The 19,227-nt window shown below is 37.2% G+C and overlaps 1 long non-coding RNA gene across 1 annotated transcript; it reads right to left on the bottom strand.

Moving 5' to 3' along the window:
* Positions 1-490: 490 nt before the first annotated feature.
* Positions 491-10,295, bottom strand: LOC118787752. The gene is made up of 5 exons (XR_005005391.1): positions 9,997-10,295; positions 7,970-8,031; positions 7,730-7,791; positions 7,004-7,054; positions 491-854 (listed from the first exon to the last, which is right to left on the bottom strand). It is a non-coding gene; the product is annotated as an uncharacterized LOC118787752 (long non-coding RNA).
* Between the last annotated feature and the right edge of the window lie 8,932 nt (positions 10,296-19,227).

Genomic DNA, 19,227 nt, shown 5'->3' with positions numbered 1-19,227 from the left:
ATGTCATTTATCATTTAATGGTCAAGCAGATTGCATGAGGTTAACTCTAATCATTGTCCTATGCATGGCTCAACCAAACCAAACCATTAATTGCTTTAAAGAAAGCGCAGCATTTTTATTTGACAAAAAACACCTCCGAATCAACCACTGCTTAAGATATGGCCCTAGTCCCATAACCATGACCAGAGAAGCCGTAACAGGCACAAACCATGAGTAGCAGCATGTTATTTAGTTTTACTTTAAAATAAAAACCTATATACAAAAACCCAATGGTGGGAAATCACTGTTAAAAGCACAATCTTTGAAAAGTTTGACTGTAACCAACAGGTTTGTCCATTTGAGCATTCATCCTTCATAAAATAAAATGAAGGAACAACCTGAGAGGTTGATTCCAGTGATTTCACCTGGCAGACCTTTGATTTGTTCACCATGAATGGAAAAATTCAATGGAAAAATGTCAAGTTAACAATTTCTTTTTATTAAACACCATCAAAACACTCCAATTGTTTGAAAATAACCGACATAATACAGAATCAAATTCTGAGAATTGGAAGCAATACAAGAAACAAAGCACCACTTTCATAAACACTGTTCACTTTGTCAAAATATAGGCCAAGGCATCCAAGCACTTTTAGATTGGTTTACAATCATTAAGGTACTTCTCCAGAAAAACAGAACCTGGGTAAACGTGGCATAGCATGTAAAGGCGATTACAAGGGGTAAAAAAAAAAAGAAAAATCAGCCTTCCCAAATGTCAAAGTAATGCCAATAATACAAAAAAAATCTCAGAAAGGAGGCGCCATCTTGCTGACATACCAGTTGACTCCACTTGAATCTCTTCAGTTGTGGGAGGTCTTAATGGAATTAAAGGGAAAAGGAAAAAAAAAGTTGTAAACCCCAATTGCACATTGAAAATTTCAAAACAATCTCTACAACATCCTTTCATTCACAACGCATGCCATGATCTCAGCATTAAGAATGACATGGCAGCAATGCAATGGTTGTGTTAGTCTGAATGGAATAGACTGAAACAAAGTACAAATTTAGGGGCTGCATTAATTACATTGTCACCATGCACCCACTAAAGTTCTAAAAACATGTTCTATCCTTGTACTAAACAGGATAGACAAATGCTAATTTATGTCTGAAAATTCTGAGTGCATGACAATTACTCCACCTTGATTTAAATGATTCAACTGCATTTAACTCACCAACTTGGAACACTGCACCTTTCTACAAGCACACAGCAGACGCACGATCTAATCAATCCCCTAAATGCAATATTGTCAATCCAATTTCTTCAAATAAGGAATCGTCAATAGACTACTACAAAAAGCTACAAAAAAATCTACACATTTTATCAATTTAATCTATGATCCAAATCTACCATAATCCAACCCCAGAATATTAACACAATCATATACTCTGTTACTTTTAACATCCTGGAAATATCCATGTCCTTAACCAAAGTTTTAACAAAAGCCTTTATCCTATTCATCGTAACTGGTCCAAAAATAATGCCATACCCCAAATGTATCTGAATGCCTTTCAGTTAAATAAGAAATAAAACAGTTGGATATTCCTAATCCAAGATCATCACTGGATACTGCTGCATTCCAACACATAACCAACAGAATGTCATAAAGGTGAAACTAAATGTAATGAGCAAATGCACTTTTCCTTTTCTTTCAAAGTTTGGCAATTTAGCATTTTTCAACTGGGTCTTAATATAAAGCAGCAGTAGCCAAGATGAGACCTAAACACATGCACAGGACATAAAAAAAAAACATTCAAAAACAGAACCAATATGTATTACATCAGATGTCTGTCTTTTAAAGAAAGCAACACAAAAGTTAATTGCATGGTGGTTCAGAAGAATCACATTCCTCTTAAGGAAGCAACTAAAATCTCAAAGATAAAAGCACACACTCTAGTAAACTGATCTGTTACATGATCGCATATTCTTCCAACCTTGTTTCAATCAACTTTTCAATCAAAAGTAAATATACTGTTTAACCATGCTCCTTTTAAAAATCTCATGGTTGTGCCTTCTTCACCCTTTTTTTTAAAGTTTAAATAATAACTTAAATAATAAATTGAGTCCTATGCAAATAAGAAGTGCCTTGTTAATAGTGTTAATAAATACAGTCTCAAACATTTATAAACACGTAATAAGCCCTTAGTAAGGTTTCTATTTTGGGTGGTGATGAACCATGTAGATCAAGATTCGAGCCTAGGTTAACTTGGTGACTAAGTCATGAGGTCATGTTAATTTAGAAGAAATGTGACCATCTGAGATTTGTCATCTTGTACTGCAGGAATTTTGACCCATGTATTAGCTTTTTTTAAGCATGAGAAAAGTTTGGAGATTCCTGGAACTAAATCATGCCTTACAGAGTGAAAGTCACTGGATGATTTTGCTAAACCCGGATGAATAAATACCTCTGGTGACACTGGCCACGGGTTTTACGTACAGTCACACCACGCTTAGATTTTAGATAGGATAATCACAGGGGTTCAACTAGGTGATTGCACCAATCAGGTATCAAGTCAGACAGTGCAAACTGATTCAAGAGCAGTCGTAAGTCTCGTTTTTTTAATCAACTGACTCACTTTTATCTTGAAAACCATGACTGAGAATTCTGGAAGAAATAATCAGCTCAAGAATGAGAGAAAAATCAAAGGAAAAGCACAGCCTTGGCCAATTCTGTCTGAAGGTTTGAACAGAAAAAGAAGCTCATCAACAATGATTTCAAGCTCTTGATGATAATTACCATGGACGCACACAGGAACAAATGTTTCCTTCCAGTTTCAATCAAAATGGGCCAAATCATCTATTTGGACAGTAGCAATGCCATGGGAATCTGGACTCTACAAGAATCACGAGAAAATGGATCGTCTGTTAGTCTAGCTGTCGATCCTGCTTAACAGGAAATGCATACTGAGAAAGCAAAAGGAAGCCACAGGAAGACCGAGATAACGAATACAATAATCCATGCGATGCCAATTCAGATGGCTCACTAAATGTGTTGAAGCTGAACATACCAGCCAAGCCCTTGATGGAAAAATGGGAGCTGGTTTAGCAAGAGTGATTCAGAAGAGTAGAGACTGAATTCATGCAGCATTCAGTAGCCTGCCACATGATGTCATAATCAAGAGCCTCATCTTCCAGAACAAAGTGGAAAAGGAGACTGTGCTGAAAAAGTACAGGAGCACAAAGACTTGTTCCATCTTCTGTAGTAGTATTGTCTCCATCTAGGGCTCTGGGGGAGGATGTTACCAACAGCTGAGACCCATGTTTATTTAATGGCTGCAGTAACAGTTGTGTGTGAAGTCCAAAGTACCATGGTAGTGCTGACAGGCAAAGCAAGAGTTGAGGAACCTTTCATTTCATCACAGGTTTCTCTGCACAGGATTCAGCCTTGTTAGTATTTTCCTCAAGTGTTGATGCAGACAAAAATCAGGGTAGCATGCCACTCCGGCTCCTCCTTCACCTGCACCATAAAGCAGGGGGTGTGCTTTAGCAGAATCGGATTGAGGCTCTCAGCATATTTTGATTGGTTTTGTGTGGGACTGTTTCCACGATAAAATGTCCTAGTTATAGGAGAAGCATGCTTTGTAATAGTGGACTGAGGAAACCCAATACCACAAGGGATGTGCATACTGGGTTCTGTTCCCACCAGCCCTTAGAATAACTTAATTGTTCTCATTCAGATCCCTGAGGCCATCTGCATCCATCCTCGGGAGAGGCCAGTTCTTCCCCTGATATTTTCTTTGGTGATGAGTCAGTTTGTTTAACTTGTCAAAGTTTTGTTCCACAATATACAAGTTAACTACAAATCAAGAGAGTGACATGTTTTAAATTATTCTAGCTAGCACTCAGCTTCATAAATACATTTAGTCGTGCAGATTATAAATTTAACTTTGAATTTTTCCTCATTTATTGTTATCAGATGGAAAGGGGAAACATGGTACTGGGCGGCAGTGTAGGACTCTTAACCGAAAGGTTGCCGGTTCGATCCCCGCTGGGACACTGCTGCTGTACCCTTGGGCAAGGTACTTAACCCACAACTGCCTCAATAAATACCCAGCTGTATAAATGGATAACATTGTAAAGAGCTGTAACCTATGTAAGTCGCTTTGGATAAAAGCGTCTGCCAAATGAATAAATGTAAATGTTCAGCAATCAAACCTGTATCCTGCAACAATTTTATGGAAATGGCTTGTTATAATTGTGACAGCTAGATGGCGCTTAGCTGATGGCAAGAACGAGTAAATGTAGCTAGCAAGTTGGTATTTATGCTGGCAGTAGGTTGGCAGTATGTTAAAGTCCGACAATGGATTTGAATGGTCTTAACATTTCTTACAGGGTTATGTCTGCATATGAATGCATTTTTGGGCATTTGAAGGGGCCTTGATTATGGGAAAGGCATTCAGTTGCAGTGTCAAAGTGCAATAGAATAACCATTTCTTTCAGAGATATCTTGAAAATAAAGTCAAGACATAACTAGCTAACATCATAACCTGCAGTAAAACCAGATGCAAGTAGACACTTATTGTCACAGCAAAGAGGGGAAAAAAGTGGGCAAATCATATTTCAACAAGTGTAAAACTTATTTCAATATTTACAGCGGCTGTGAAGTGTCTCTAAGTATCGCACACTCTTCCTCTGTGGTGGATTGTTGTTGGAAATAACGTATTTTCTTAGATAAACTCTAACCGAAGGAAACAGCCAACTTATTTTAACTGTAGTTCTGTGACAAACATAAGGATTTTACAAGATGTCATCACTACTGGCTTAAATGAAACACAGTTTGACAGTAAACCCCTACAACTCCACAGACTTGAAAAAGACATTATGCGCTGACCAACGGTACGAAGTAAAAGTAATTTTATACAATGTACCATCACAGTCAAGGCATAATGCTACTCTACCACAGTTTAAGATACCCTTGACTTCACCAGCGAAATTAGAAAACCAATTAATGATGTTTTATACATTATTAATAAAGTATTTAAAACACATATTAACTAAACCACTGCATCTTTGATGAACAAACGTGACCACATTGTGGAAATTTAAAGGTAAACTACTGATTCTGCCATTCTTACGCATTCACACATCAGCACAACAGGAAACGTATGAGCTTATGTGCACACAGACAGGCACAGCCCTGTGTTACACAATTCCACAGGAAAATGCAATGCAAAACATATCAGTGGTACCAGCTAGCTTTATGCACCCAATCTTGAAATCGTACTACCTCTGCCACCAGTAGGTGGAGCGAAGGCTGTGTATGAGTGGTGAGTGAGTGAGAGTATGTGTGTGTGTGTGTGTGTGTGTGTGTGTCTACAAAAAATAAATACATACATAAATAAAAACTGGTTTTGATTACACTTACAACTATCTATGTAACGAGGCAGAAAATGTTTGTCTTTAGGGCTGGCATGACAACTATTAAAGGCTGAAGAGGTATGCCACTAATTGCGCATTGAAATGAAATATTTAAGTGGGGCAATGCATCTTCAAACAGGACCATCGACATTCTATGCTACAGTTCGGTGTCAGCTGCAGCTACAGGTTTGACATCAAAACAAGCACAGCTCCCGCAGCATTTTTATAACCTGGTATGTAACTCCACCCAAAAAGGAACCATGTTCATATCATTCACATTCCAAAAGTGTTCAGGGACTCAATTGCAGAAAAAAGTTGAACGTATCAGTCAGTGAAGGAAATTAAATACAGTCCTGGTCAGAGGTATATGAAATTGGTAGAATTTCCTTTTAAAAATCATTTTACTCCTAGATTTTAGCAATATTTAATTCTTAATTTATTTTAGTTATTAGTGGTACTTATTTATATTATTCATTACTTGACAAAAAAGTATTCAACCTTTCTGTAATGGTTAATAAACCTATGCATGTTTTACACGTGTAGGAAGACAGGGGTTGTGGATTGTTCGGTATACACACAAATGAACATTTTTTCTATAGAAAGCAATTTGTTTATAACGGGAAATGCAAAAACAAGCAGACACATTTAATCAAAGTAAGTTATTAAGACACAATGTTATTACCACAAAATCTTTTGGGATTATCAATGAATAAGCATTTTCTTATCTCAACAGTTACATACAACAACTCCATTGTACTGAGAAATACATTTTTAAGGATTGAGGCAAATTTTATCCTTTCAGATGTAATTATTTAAACAGGTTTTTCAGACTACATACTTTGAATAATCAGATGTGACTACCATATGCTTTGTTGTCATCTCTGTAAAATCTGTCTATAAAATAAAAATTGATGACGTTAGTCAACTTCAAAAACCCGAAGGTTGACCTGTTATTCATTATTATTTTTTCAATAGGTACCCCTATCCTGGACACCTTAGACTTCACGCTTCCCTTTTTTTATTTAACATGTACAATGACACAGCTGGATATTTCCTGAAGCAATTCAAATCATATAAGCCCAATGGATGAAGGCAGTGCCTTCTGGGAATCAAACCTGCAACCTTGGTGTTGCAGGTCATTTCTTAATCACTGCTCAAAATTCCTGAAGGCACCATTTCAAAGACTTTACAGCTTTGACATTGTCGTATGTGAAATTCAAGATGTGGATTTGTATGTCCAACAACTGACCTGCATACAAAAAAATAATGGAGCGCCAAGCCAAGGTGATTCTGTAAAACTTTGTCACCAACGGCTTGAGGCGTTTTGGGAACCCATGTAGAAAAATAAAAGGAGCATGGTAACATTGCTTCGACACTGTCCTGCTATCTGTCTTTGAAGCACTGTTTTGGTCAAACTGCACTGTTGCTCTGCAGTACCACAATTAAAATGAATGTCACCATCCAGCACTGTACCCACACCCCCCACCCCCACCCCCCCCATTTATAATCACCTGACCTTCAGGAGGGGGAATCTTATCTGAGGTGTACTGACAGACATCTGATGTAATACGCTACGTTTACATATGCATAATGCCATAAGAAACTTACCAGGCTGTCTTCACCTTTGAACGGGACCGCCCATGTTCTACGGGACCACCTCTGGAGAAAAAACAGGATGTGTATCACTACATGCTATGCAATGTTGGGACCGAACAAATTTTAGATGGCATGTAAAGCGCAGTAGCATTAAACACTCTCTGTAGTAACATTTCTGCCTCATTGAAAAAGCCAAGGTAAATTGAATTAAACCATGTAAAAAGAATTCATAAGAATTCATGTTGCTAAACAATTGATTCCTTTACTGCCCTCCGCTCCGCCAATCAAACCCATGAGCATAACGTCTATATTTTCATGTCACCCGAGGGCACTCCTGCTGGAAATCCCCAAACAACTTAAGCCACACCCACTTGCTGCAAAACAACCCCCTGTGGCTCCCCCCCACCCCCACACTCTACCCTCCTCCAAAGGTTCATGAAGAGAGAGAGGTAAGGAGTCATTGAATTATCTTATCTTATTTCATTGGTAGGTGCCCATGTCGCCATTTTGATATTTTTTTTGTTAAGTCTAAAGTGGAAATATGCAGAGGCATTGAACACAAGTGCATCTAACCATCATTTACAATTGCAACGTACATATAATGCAAATCCAGTGACTGACAACAGGAAATGTTATTTGGGGATTTTTTTTTTGGGGGGGTGGAAGCTTATTACAGCAACTTGAACGCTCAGTCAGCAACTTATTATATATTGCAGTTTCAAAATGAACAGTACTCACCACGTTCTGATCCTTCTCTGCCTTCTCCTCCAACGTTATGGCGAGGACTTCAGTAGATTAACCTTCAAGAACAAACAAGTGCATTTTGGGTAAGTAAAAAAAACAGAACAAAACAAGCATTCCACATTACAGCACATCCTACTGGATATTCCTATGTGAAACATGCTGTGGAAAAAAAACTGACAGTCAAGTGCTAAATGGCTATCACTCGAAACTTATTAATGTGGATCATACTCTCACCTTCTTCAAAATACTGAACACTTTCATCTTGTTCATCCATCTTCACTGGATTTCATTTGGTCCTGAAATAAAAGTAGAGGACTGTGTTAAAGGGACCAAAATACACCAGACAGATCTTTACTGTGTGAACCACCATCACCACCAATACAAATCCACTGCATTTTTTTCTGGTTACTTGTTTGACAAACAATATGTCAAGTTATCCCATTCTCTGGATTGACCACATGACATTACAACACAGAAATCTAGCAAATATACAACTGAAAAATATTACTATGTCTGCATTATAAATAAATCTGGAGAACATTATAATCACTAAAGGAAGACTTCACAGAACTGTTAGCAATTTTTTCAACCTAACATAATTATGGAAATATGCAAATTGTGATTAAATGGAATAGGACTATGTTCAATATAGTCCACTGTCTGAATAAACCTTAGTAGATTGTTGAAGGGGATCAAAAGAAATTTGTTCCAAAATTAAAACATTGGCATGAGAAATCTTCTGTTGACACATGGAATCCCTTTCTCATTAAGGTCTTCAATATTTGAATAATAAGAGTGATAAGCAATGTATACATACATATACATTTATACATCTATATCTATGCACACATTTTTAACCCAATCAATAACCATGAATAGTTTCCAGTATGTTACAAATAATTATGGTTTAGTAGGAAAGAGTATGTGTGTGTCTGACACACAGACTTACAAAATTTACAACAGAAAAACATTTTTAGTTCATGTTTTTTCTAATACTGTATGTAGAATGTCTCTTAAAATGACACAAATACAGTGAATTTTGCTATGGATTATTAAAAACAACTGACAAACTACCATAAAAGAATGAATATTCCAACTTCCAAGTGCCAATTGGGTTTCTAATAACTTGAAGTGGAAAAACAGTCTTCAATTTTATAATTATGATGTATGGAAAACTTCTAAAATATGAACCATCCTTGCCCTGTTTTCCTGTCACCAGGCTAGTTTTGATTTGACGTTCTTTACATTGACCTTGAAATGTATTCAAGTTATTTTTTTAATAAGAAATATTTACTTCTAACTTATCAATTCTATACTGTAAACAGTAACCACTCCTTGATAATGTTCATTACGTGTCTACTCATATACCCTCAATCTTATATTCATAAATACAGAACCAAATTTCAAAAAAGAATTTTGAAATATTTTTGTGTATTCTTTCCACACTGTACCACAAAGAGTTAAAAGCCAACACCCCGTTTTTTTACTTCGAAAAAAATACAGTTTAAATGTTCTTTAAACCACGTTAGACCAAACTGAAGTTTCTAAATAGTATCTAAAACAAAGCAACAAAAAATTAAATTAGATTTTCTCATTTTATGGGATGAGTGTTAAATAGACAGATTTATATGCTAAATCAATTCTAAAGTATAATTGCAGAAATCATAAAACATAACTATCTTGTTACATTTTCAAAACCCTGTTATCTAAACAGTTCCCCAGATTTGGATGTGAAACTGCGCAGTTTATATTAACAGGTAATTAAGTTGTATAGCAAAATACAGGCAGAAAATATTAAAAACATTGTCTTTAAAACGTGTCCTGAAATCATCATGATGTTGTTCCAAATGCTCTCATCAGTTTAGGTCTGTGCTCACCAACGTTTTTAGTTTCATAATTCTTGATTTAAAGCCATTTTCCCTGTTTAATTCCGACAAGGACATTTGCTCTCTCAAGGACAAAGCACATTAAAAATGCGTAGGTTCTAAAACTCCTTAATTTTCATTATAAAGATACTTCCCTATACACAAATGTTTGGCTTCAGAAAAGCCACGGTATTTTTTCTGCATCTTCCAGACGCCAAAATTTAGAAGTACATCGAAAAAGTCAGTCTAAACTGCCGATTTTCTTCTCTTGGCTGAAGACCCATCATGGCCATTTTAACAGTCGACAGTAGAACCCTCTTTCTTTCCACCATATTGTCACATCCCTGCCTGTCTCCTCGAAGCGACTAAATCACCCTTATTTCTTAAATTTCTTACCCTAACTCGGCTGAAATGTTCGCTCCTTCCTTCGTCTGCGCGACGGAGCGACACTTTTCCCGCAGATTTTGCTCGTTTTGTTAAGTTCTGGGTCCTGCCTGGTCTTCGCTTTCCTGCCATCTTGGACTGGGGTGGGTGTATGTGAGCCTGTCTGTTACGTTCGTCCTTCTCCCTGCCTCTGCTCGCTCTGTTATCCTCTTCAACACGGGCTGCCCTTCTTTTTTAATGTAATCGAGCACAACTTCCTCTAGCACACAAGCATGCTGGGTAGAGAGACCAGCTCTCGCTCCATCTTTGTAGGTGGAAACAGCACGGACGTCAATGGCCTAAGGTTTGGTTTAAAATGTGAACTAAGCCTGAGGATTTACGATTTCTTTATATTCTTTCACAATATTTATAAGGTGATTACTTTAATGGTATAGAAACAGACATATAAAAGCAACACATTAGTAACGGAAATACGTAATTATCTAAACAATTAGAAATTTGCCACCTTTTGCAAACATTTTTACAGTGTGACCAAATGTAGCAGTCTGTCAATTACAAATATCCAATATGTAGTTCGCTATATATCGATACGCTGCATACGTCAAAATGTAGCCATACTCAAGGTAGACAGACCTACCTTTAGATTCAAACTTATTTCTTTACTGACCCCTCCCGGGGTAAGTTTTCACTATTTCTAATGAAGTGCAGCCTGATAATGAGTGTATGTTAGGATGAAAATAGCGTAGTTTTTACAAACGCGGAGAGAAATAACATGTTATCAGGAGAAAATGGCTGGTTGGCTTGCATAATTCTGTGTTTGTGCTAGTATCACAAGGTAACTGCATTGACAAATAGTTATCCCTAGCACTACTAAAAAAAACTAGTACTGCTAGCATAGCAACAGCAGCCCTGAAGAAACGCTTTGACACATCTGTAGCTATAGTCCTAGGAATATGTTAAAAAAAAAAAGAAATCTTTCTCAAAAGTGGTTTCCAAATTTCAAGTGAGATGTAACCAATGTGATTGTGTTATAGCCACTATGTATTCAATAGACCGAATTGTGAAATCTCAAATCCAGTATGAGGCAATCATTGCAAACCCATTGGTTGGAGCGTGCCAACAGGAAGGCTGCTAGTATAGGCGTTTTGCTTTAAACAGTTGGTCTTTGGCCTAAGGGGTTTCATGTTTGTAGTCTAAGATGTGTGTGGAAGAGACTGCATTGATCTGATAATTCTTTATTATTAAATGAATTTAGCTACAGTCCCTATGACTTTATAGGTAAACCACCAATGCAAGTACAAGCATAATCAACATTGCATTGCTTGGCAGTCATAATGTACAAATATATATCATGCTTAAAGGTTTGTTGTTATTCTTTAAGTGTTGGGTTTTAAAAGAAACTTGTAAATTAAGTGTAAGTCAATTGCAACTTTTGGTACCATAGTATTATCCATTATAGGAATAGCTTTGCTAGAACGCACTGTTCTTTTCTATCTGCCCATCCCCCCTTCCCCGCTACATGAATGTACGAAGAAAAAAAAAATACTGTTTATTTTCTCCACCCCCACAACTGACCAATAAAATGTGAGTAGCAGCTGCTCTTCCGGTTCTCTTGTGGAAGTCTGCCACGGGGACAGCGTCAGCCTAGCAACAAGAACGAGCCAGTAAGAAGCTGTCATAACCGGCCTACTCTTAAGATGGGCAAAAAAAACACGTTGTAGAGCACTTCCTATGGTTTTCAGTGTGATGTGGACACACAAAAGTGTGTGTCTGTCTGTTTTGGTTTTATTGAGTGCTGTAATGTACCCTGCATAATGAAACCCCATGCCTACAGCACCTACATAAAATCTTAGACAGTACTAAAATTAAACGTATGGGAATCAGGGTTTGTCATTCACTGAAAAAGGTCTCCCCGTGGTGTGACACACTTTGTAAGAAAATATGGAATTATATCTGCTCCTTGTACTGTGCACAGTGAAAATGCACTGCAGTTAGCTTTGACTGCTGGCAATGCTGACCATTTTGAACAGCTCAGTGTTCTTAGATATTGAAAGACTCAGCTCAGAGATAATTTATTTCATCATTTATCATTTATTTTATTTATCAGAGATAACTTTCAGAGATAAAGTCCTATTTTCATCAATAAATAAACAGATCCGTTTAAGAAGGTATGACTTTTAATGAATCCTCAGGAAAATTTTATCATCATTCGTCCTAAGACATACTTGTGATAGTTTTTTTTTTTTTTTTCCTTTTCACATTCCAAATTGTACACAATATACTGTAGATACTGCTATGGGCAGGTTGTTAATTTCATGCAGCCTGAAAGCAGCAACCGTGGTTGAAAATGTTGGCAAGGCCATTAGGCTTTCCTCTTCTTTTAAACAGCCTGACTGCATACCACTGTTGGTATCTAAGCAACTGTAACTAGATCAGGTCTGAGCACCCTCCCATGGTGCAGCACTGTCACATAACTATTCTAGCCACGTAGGCAATGGAGCTCAATGGAAATTTACTGGGAACTGGCTTTAAAGGCACAGGACCTGCATTTCACAACAAAACTGGGTTTAACATAATGGGGCTTCATAGAAATAATGAGAGTTTAAACATATTAAGTAGACAGTATAGCAATGTAATGCATGTCACTTTTAAATAATTTATCAAGATTTTTAGCAAATCTAAATACTATTTATTTCCTTCACATAAAACTTGTTAGTGGTGTTCTGTGTTGAACATCCTAGGCAAACTACGCATAAAGTCACTTGGACAAATGTCCAGGCAATTCATACCAGAAACTTTAAAGATTATACATATCTCCTCTCTGCTGGTCACTCAGCATGAAGGAAATGGATTGTGAATAATGACCCTTCAATACATTGGTCTCCTGACCAGGGGGATTACTTGTACAGCAGCTGTTCCATGTCACACAGGCAAGGATCAGCTCCGACTCTTTGGGCCACCTAAGCACACACATAGCTGTTTACTCTTTACTTAGTAAACAATTAAATTAGCAAGTAAAGACTTGTAGTACTGTTCTGGGCTGCAATGGAATGCACCACCGGTAGCGCCCAAGGATAAGAGCAGGATCTCAGCTAAGTAAACAACGTTGCATACATAACTAAAACACAGGCTGCATCACCACCTCAAATTATAAAGAGTTCCAGAATGTTTGTTGCCAGAATTCCTTTCCCTTTTACCCTTATGAGCAGATTCTGAATGATGGACACACTACACAAACCCTTCTTAATAACCACCACAACAGTAGTGATTTTATTTGGAATAAAGAGGTTCTTGTCAATCAGTTTCAGCATTGAATTGTTTATCATTTTTCCAGTTTTCATTTCTTTTGAGACCAGCTGAAGCTGGTGTAACCCTGGCACTTCCAACCACAGCCCTCAAAATATACCTTATATAGAAATGACTGACGTTCTACATTAATTACAACACACAATGTTTTTTTTTTTTTTGCATATTTACTTAATCAAAAAATAGCCAAAGGTATCAGTAAATGCCCTTATACTGTATATCAGAATTCTAAATTGCTGTTAATTTTCCTTAAATCTTGATTTATTTGGCAGATTCTGTATGTATGGCAACTTCCAGTATATTAGAAGAAAGTCGATTAAAATCAGGGCCACTGTGCAAACCATCTTCATGTCTTACACTTCCCAGTATTCAGAAGTAGGGTCAGGCATCTCTATCAACCTGAGTGAAACACACCATCTAGTGGTATCTTGTAAATAACATTTAAGAGGCACTAAAACTCCACATACCTACTCCAACTCCATAGTTTTGTTTGACAAAGAATCTTAATTTTCTCGACATATTTGATGGTAAAATGTAGCATGATAATTCATCTTAAACACTCAATGGTTTATTTCACATAATTATTTCAGAGAGAGAGAGAGAGAGATGTTGATTCATTTTGAAGTAAATAGTGTTGAACCAGTAACAAATTTCAATGACTGTTTGTACTTTCATAAAGTGTTTTTCTTTTGTGAGTATTTGTTCCTTTCATATTCCAATATCCTTTGCATAGAGGCAATTTTTATCAAGTACCTTGTGATTCACTTGCAACATATTAAACACATAAGAATAGGGCAGTCAAATGAGTCAATGCCATTGAATCTTAGCTCATCATTTGGTTAGGAATGAATATATCACTATTTCCACATTTATTCACATTTCTACACTTGAACTTTGGTGCTGAACTGATTTTATCCAGCTTCCGCAATCCACCTTTATAGTCTCTTTTATGTGAAATAGTCATTTTTGTCCCTCTCATCCTACTTTTGCTGAGACTAAAAGGATGAGATGTCCCTCTTCTTAATTAATTAAACCTGGAACTAGTATTGTCCTTCACTGCATTTTTTCCTGAGCTCCTTGATTTTTTTAATAGTGCAATAACCATGACTGAAAACAGTTTTTAAAACATGCTCTAAGACACAGTAGAATGTCAGTTATAGATCAAAGAAGTCAAATTATACTCAGTGTTTATATATATAAATAAATAAATATATATATATATATATATATATATATATGTATGTATATACCCCAGGAATGAATTTCAGAAAAAAGTATTAAGTAAGAGTAAGAGTATTGCATGCAAAGAGAATTAACAATGTTCTTAGTTGAGAAAATGGTAAGCAACATTAAACAAACATTTCCACTACAATGCCTTCATCAGCTGTTCTCACAAAACGTATTGTAATGAAATGGAAGGTCTACATGTAATATATGAAGAAAATATGAACAATTTAGCCTATACAATATGCAGGAAGTACACAAAGGAAACACCAAACTATATATGAATATTGAACTGATAAAGAGTCAGACAGCCCGTTGCCTTTAGAACAGCTTCAGTCCTTGGAATGCTGTTATACAAATTTTGAACTGTTTCTATTGGGATTTTTTCCTTCAAGAAGTGAATCCTCCAGTTATTTGAAAGATGAAGGTGGAAATTTAATCTATTAGCTATATTCCAGAAGTTTCTATAAAGTTCAGCTTAGTCTTCATGAAACCACTCTTGAACCTATTTAGCAGTGTTTATATACCGATACCATATGGATTTTTGCACATTGGCCTTGCTTACAAGAAGAAGAAATGTAGATTGGGGTATAATGTCCTTTTGAGGCTGTTGTTTTGTGATTTGAAGCAACTATCCTAAAACTGTTTGCCTATCCCAGTTAGTGACCTTTGACTTGTTACCACTGTTCCTCATTCCTGATGCATTTTTTTCCTTGTTTGGCATTATGCTATCATGATAGTTGACACTGTTTGCCTTGACACATTAAATAATTTTGCCGTTTCCGTGACTGACGCACCTGCAGTTTGGGTACCAACTATTTGATCTCTTACTGTTAGATCTTAAATGTGTCACATGTTTTATGTTGTCTTAGAAGCCCACATATTAACGTTTTAAAGTCAAAACATTTTTTACAACAGAAACATTGGTAATTATGGTTGACATTAATATGAAACACGTGTGTCTTATGTTTAATTGCGATTTCGTTAGATTAACATACGAGTCATCTCATTTGGTGTTTGCATGATTCCATCATTGGTACTACCCTGTATACATAAATATGATATGATTTCATCAAACTAACATCTAGCGCAGGATCACATAGGTCCTTCCGCTTTTTCATTCGTACCCGTATGGACACATGTTGCACTGATCCTGGATCTGCTTCAGCTTTGGTCACATGTAGGTTGGGGTAGGTTGAGATAGGTTGGGGTTGGGGGGGCAATAATGTAATTTATCAACCTCACCCTGGATCGGACTTTGAGTAAAATAATTATCCCACGAGACCATACTCTACATGCCAAACCCGCATACTACAGCAGCACACCGAAACGCACTTCGTTAATGCATAGCTAACAAGCTAATGAAAAAGGTAGAACTGTACATTGGCTGTTGTGATAGTGAAGCCACAGCAAATCAATTTCTGAATCAACTTCTGCAAGACAGATAGCTAGCAGCTTAGCTATACATTCTATCCGTGTCTATTTGAACGCTCCTTCCCAAAGAGAAGCTTGTGAAATGCTGGCGAAAACGTGTTAACTAGCAGAACAAGAAATTAAACCAGATTCAGGAGGAATGACCAATCCTGCATGTACCTAGACCAGCTGTCTAACTACAATGCTGTGTAAAGTCCTTCCGGGTTTAGGAGCTCAGAACGTAATCAGAAGTATCAGTTTAGAGATGCTGCGCATGTCCAAAAAGCTGTACCTACCTCATGTGGATACGTCAATGTGGTTACTGGTGTGCATTTAGCTAGCGTTTCGTGACATGCAGATCTGTGATTCTGCGTAGCGCTGCTCTGAACTGATGCTCGATAGCCCTAAGCGTTACCTCTGGTTAACAGCGCGTATTCCATATAAAACAACCAGGAAGGGATTTAAATTGGGATATCATACCGACAAGCACGCAGGAGCGCGCTGCTACAGGACACGTCGGATTTGAAGAATGGAGTTCAAACTGTGCTGTTTTTAAGCATCTTGCACCTGCGGAGGAATTGCGCTGTTAATTTAGAGAGAACTGCAACAGTCAAGCTAAATCTACTTATCTAGCTAACTGAACAATGTCTCTTCAATAGGTAGCTAGCTTTCTTGCGAAGTCTGTGGATCTGTATGTCCCAAGGTGAAGCACCTTGGTGATCCAGCATGATGTTCCGACGCCTCGTTGTTTTTGTTTTGGTTATTGCGTTCGCTTGGTGTGCGTTAGGTGCACCACCAACTCTGCCTTCTCCTGATACGCAGTTAAATTCGTCTGTGCCCATCCAAACAGAGGGTGGTTTAAATACCACAGATAATGCATCGACTGTAGGTTCACGCATATATTCAGTCGTAAGAGACCTTCCTACGCTAAAGAACATTGTCATTTTCATCTGTGTGTTCACGGCTTTTCTGATCATTTGCCTGGTCATGAGAATATACAGGTAGGTTTTGTATCAGTAGCTTTGTTAGCTAGTAGTTTACTATCAGAGAATTGGCATTTGCCTGCTGTTCTCTTATTCTCTGGTAGGCATAGTCTGTCTGTAAACATTGTAAAGTTCATCAGACTATCCTAGCCGGCTATCTTGCGCATCACAGCTAATTCGATTAACTTAGATGTACCAGAACTAGGTAGCCATCTGTAGAGAGCCAGCTGCAGCGGGGATGTGAACTGCTTGGTGGTATTTCGTTGTAACAGCTGGTGCCAGGATTAGCTATGTCTAGCTACATATTATTTATCTAACGACTCACGTATTTTAAGTCAGTGACCTATACAGTTTTGTCAGTATCAGTGTTCAGAAAACAAAAAGCAATTGCACTATAGCTGGCACTTTCTGTTGGAATGCATAGCAAGAGTACTTAATATAGAAATAACCATCTACTTACTTGTTTTCAAGTACAGTTAGAGTGATTTTCCCCCATATAGATTAGAGCACCTTAGTGTTGCTTGCCGGGAAACAGTTCAAAGTGACTTGTTTCAAAATTCATAATGTATGTGTGGAAAAATAAGCTCAATAAATACAGGGATTGAGCTACTTTCTTAGAGTACATTTTGATGCTTAAGTGGGCCCAAAGTGGACGTCACGCCTGTCTCTAAAATTGTATTGAGAAACATTTGAGTTTTGTTTCGTGGCAGTATTTGTACACTTTTTGTTTTTCTGTAGATCGGGGAGGAGGATGAGAAAAACACGAAAGTATGACATTATTACTACGCCCGCTGAGCGGGTGGAAATGGAGCCATTAAATGAGGAGAATGACGACGAGGAAGACTCAACTCTATTTGATATCAAATACAGGTGAGCAGGCGTAGAATATCATGATGTATGCAGTTAGGGTTTGGAGTTTAAAACTGTCTAAAATTGAAAGGTCGGCTGACAGTTCACACCAACTGTGCTGCATGAGTGTGGCAGATGTATTGGCATGAGGTTGTTCTATAACAAATCACTTAAAAGCAAAATGAAGGTAAGATTTCTGTTTGTATTACTAAATATCTTAACCATTGTATTAATGCTTTTTTCACAGCATTTTAATGACTGAAAACTCATTTGCCTGGTTTGAATCAGTCTGGTTTAACAACAAAAGCAATTTTGCAAATCCACAATGATGTACATTCATGGTTATCTTGGGACAAAAATATCTATGTTCTAAGAAAGACATGTACCTTTGTCTCTCAGAACAAAAGTTCATATGTAATTCCTGTGCGACTGAAACACAAATTACAAAGGCAGTAGAATTGTTGCATCTTGAAATGGTTTGTTCTCAATTTTCTTTGATGGTGAGCAGCCACACTGTTCTTTCCATAAATGTAAAATTAGAAAATGGAGAGACGTTTGTTGCCATGTGTTGCTACAAAACAAGAAAAGCTTTGTGACCTTCATTAAGCTTTAAAGTTCAAACATCCCTAACTAGCCACAAACCAAGCGATATTGTGTGGGTGGGCTGTTAACTCAGCGTATTTATGCACATAACTCTGTAACTCATGAAAAACATAAAATAAAACAAAAAACCTCAATTTCAGTGCAATTAATTGTTTAATTGTTCAGAACAGCAACTGAAATTACACTGAGAATGGCTTTTCTGTAGCCAATCAATTTTTTTCTATGAATGTATTCTATTTATTTTAGTGTATTAGAAACAAGTGTATTCATGTACATTCAAGTTGTGTGTCATGTCTTCAATAAATTGCATTTCACTTGGCCTAACATGGATATTTAGCCTTTCAGGCCAGCATAACTGAAAGGATTTTATTTTGGACTTGTTTTTATTTCTTTGTATGAAATTTATGAAAAGTTCCTGCTCTTTAAAAGTAACATGTAAGCAATCATGTATTGCAGCTCTCGGTATATACCACAGGGAGATGTTCTTTATGCAAGATTTAACAGAAAGAGAACAGCAAGGGCCTGAATATCCATGTCATTGCAGCTTTGGCTATTTTGCCTCAGTTATGTCTTGGGTTTAAGCATCTCCATGTTGTATGCACACATCCACACAAAGGCTTTTGCAATCCACAGTTGCTCTCTAGTACTACAGTGCCTTCCTTTACCATTTATGGTCATCTTCTTCCTTAAAACCACTTGGAATCACAGTAAATCATTTACTCATGTTTGTGCTCAAGACATTAGTAACTAAATAACTAAACTTTCCAGTGTTCTGTGTCTTGAGGCCAGGTTCGATGCTAAACAGATTATTTCCTGGTGTGACTCATCAGCCCACTTGCCCCTTGGCTCAAATGAATAGAACAAC

The sequence above is a fragment of the Megalops cyprinoides genome, chromosome 13 (genome assembly GCF_013368585.1).
Source record: "Megalops cyprinoides isolate fMegCyp1 chromosome 13, fMegCyp1.pri, whole genome shotgun sequence".
In the NCBI taxonomy this organism is placed as follows: domain Eukaryota; kingdom Metazoa; phylum Chordata; class Actinopteri; order Elopiformes; family Megalopidae; genus Megalops; species Megalops cyprinoides.
Note: the sequence above shows the minus strand (reverse complement) of the source record. Positions and strands in the feature narration are given on the sequence as shown.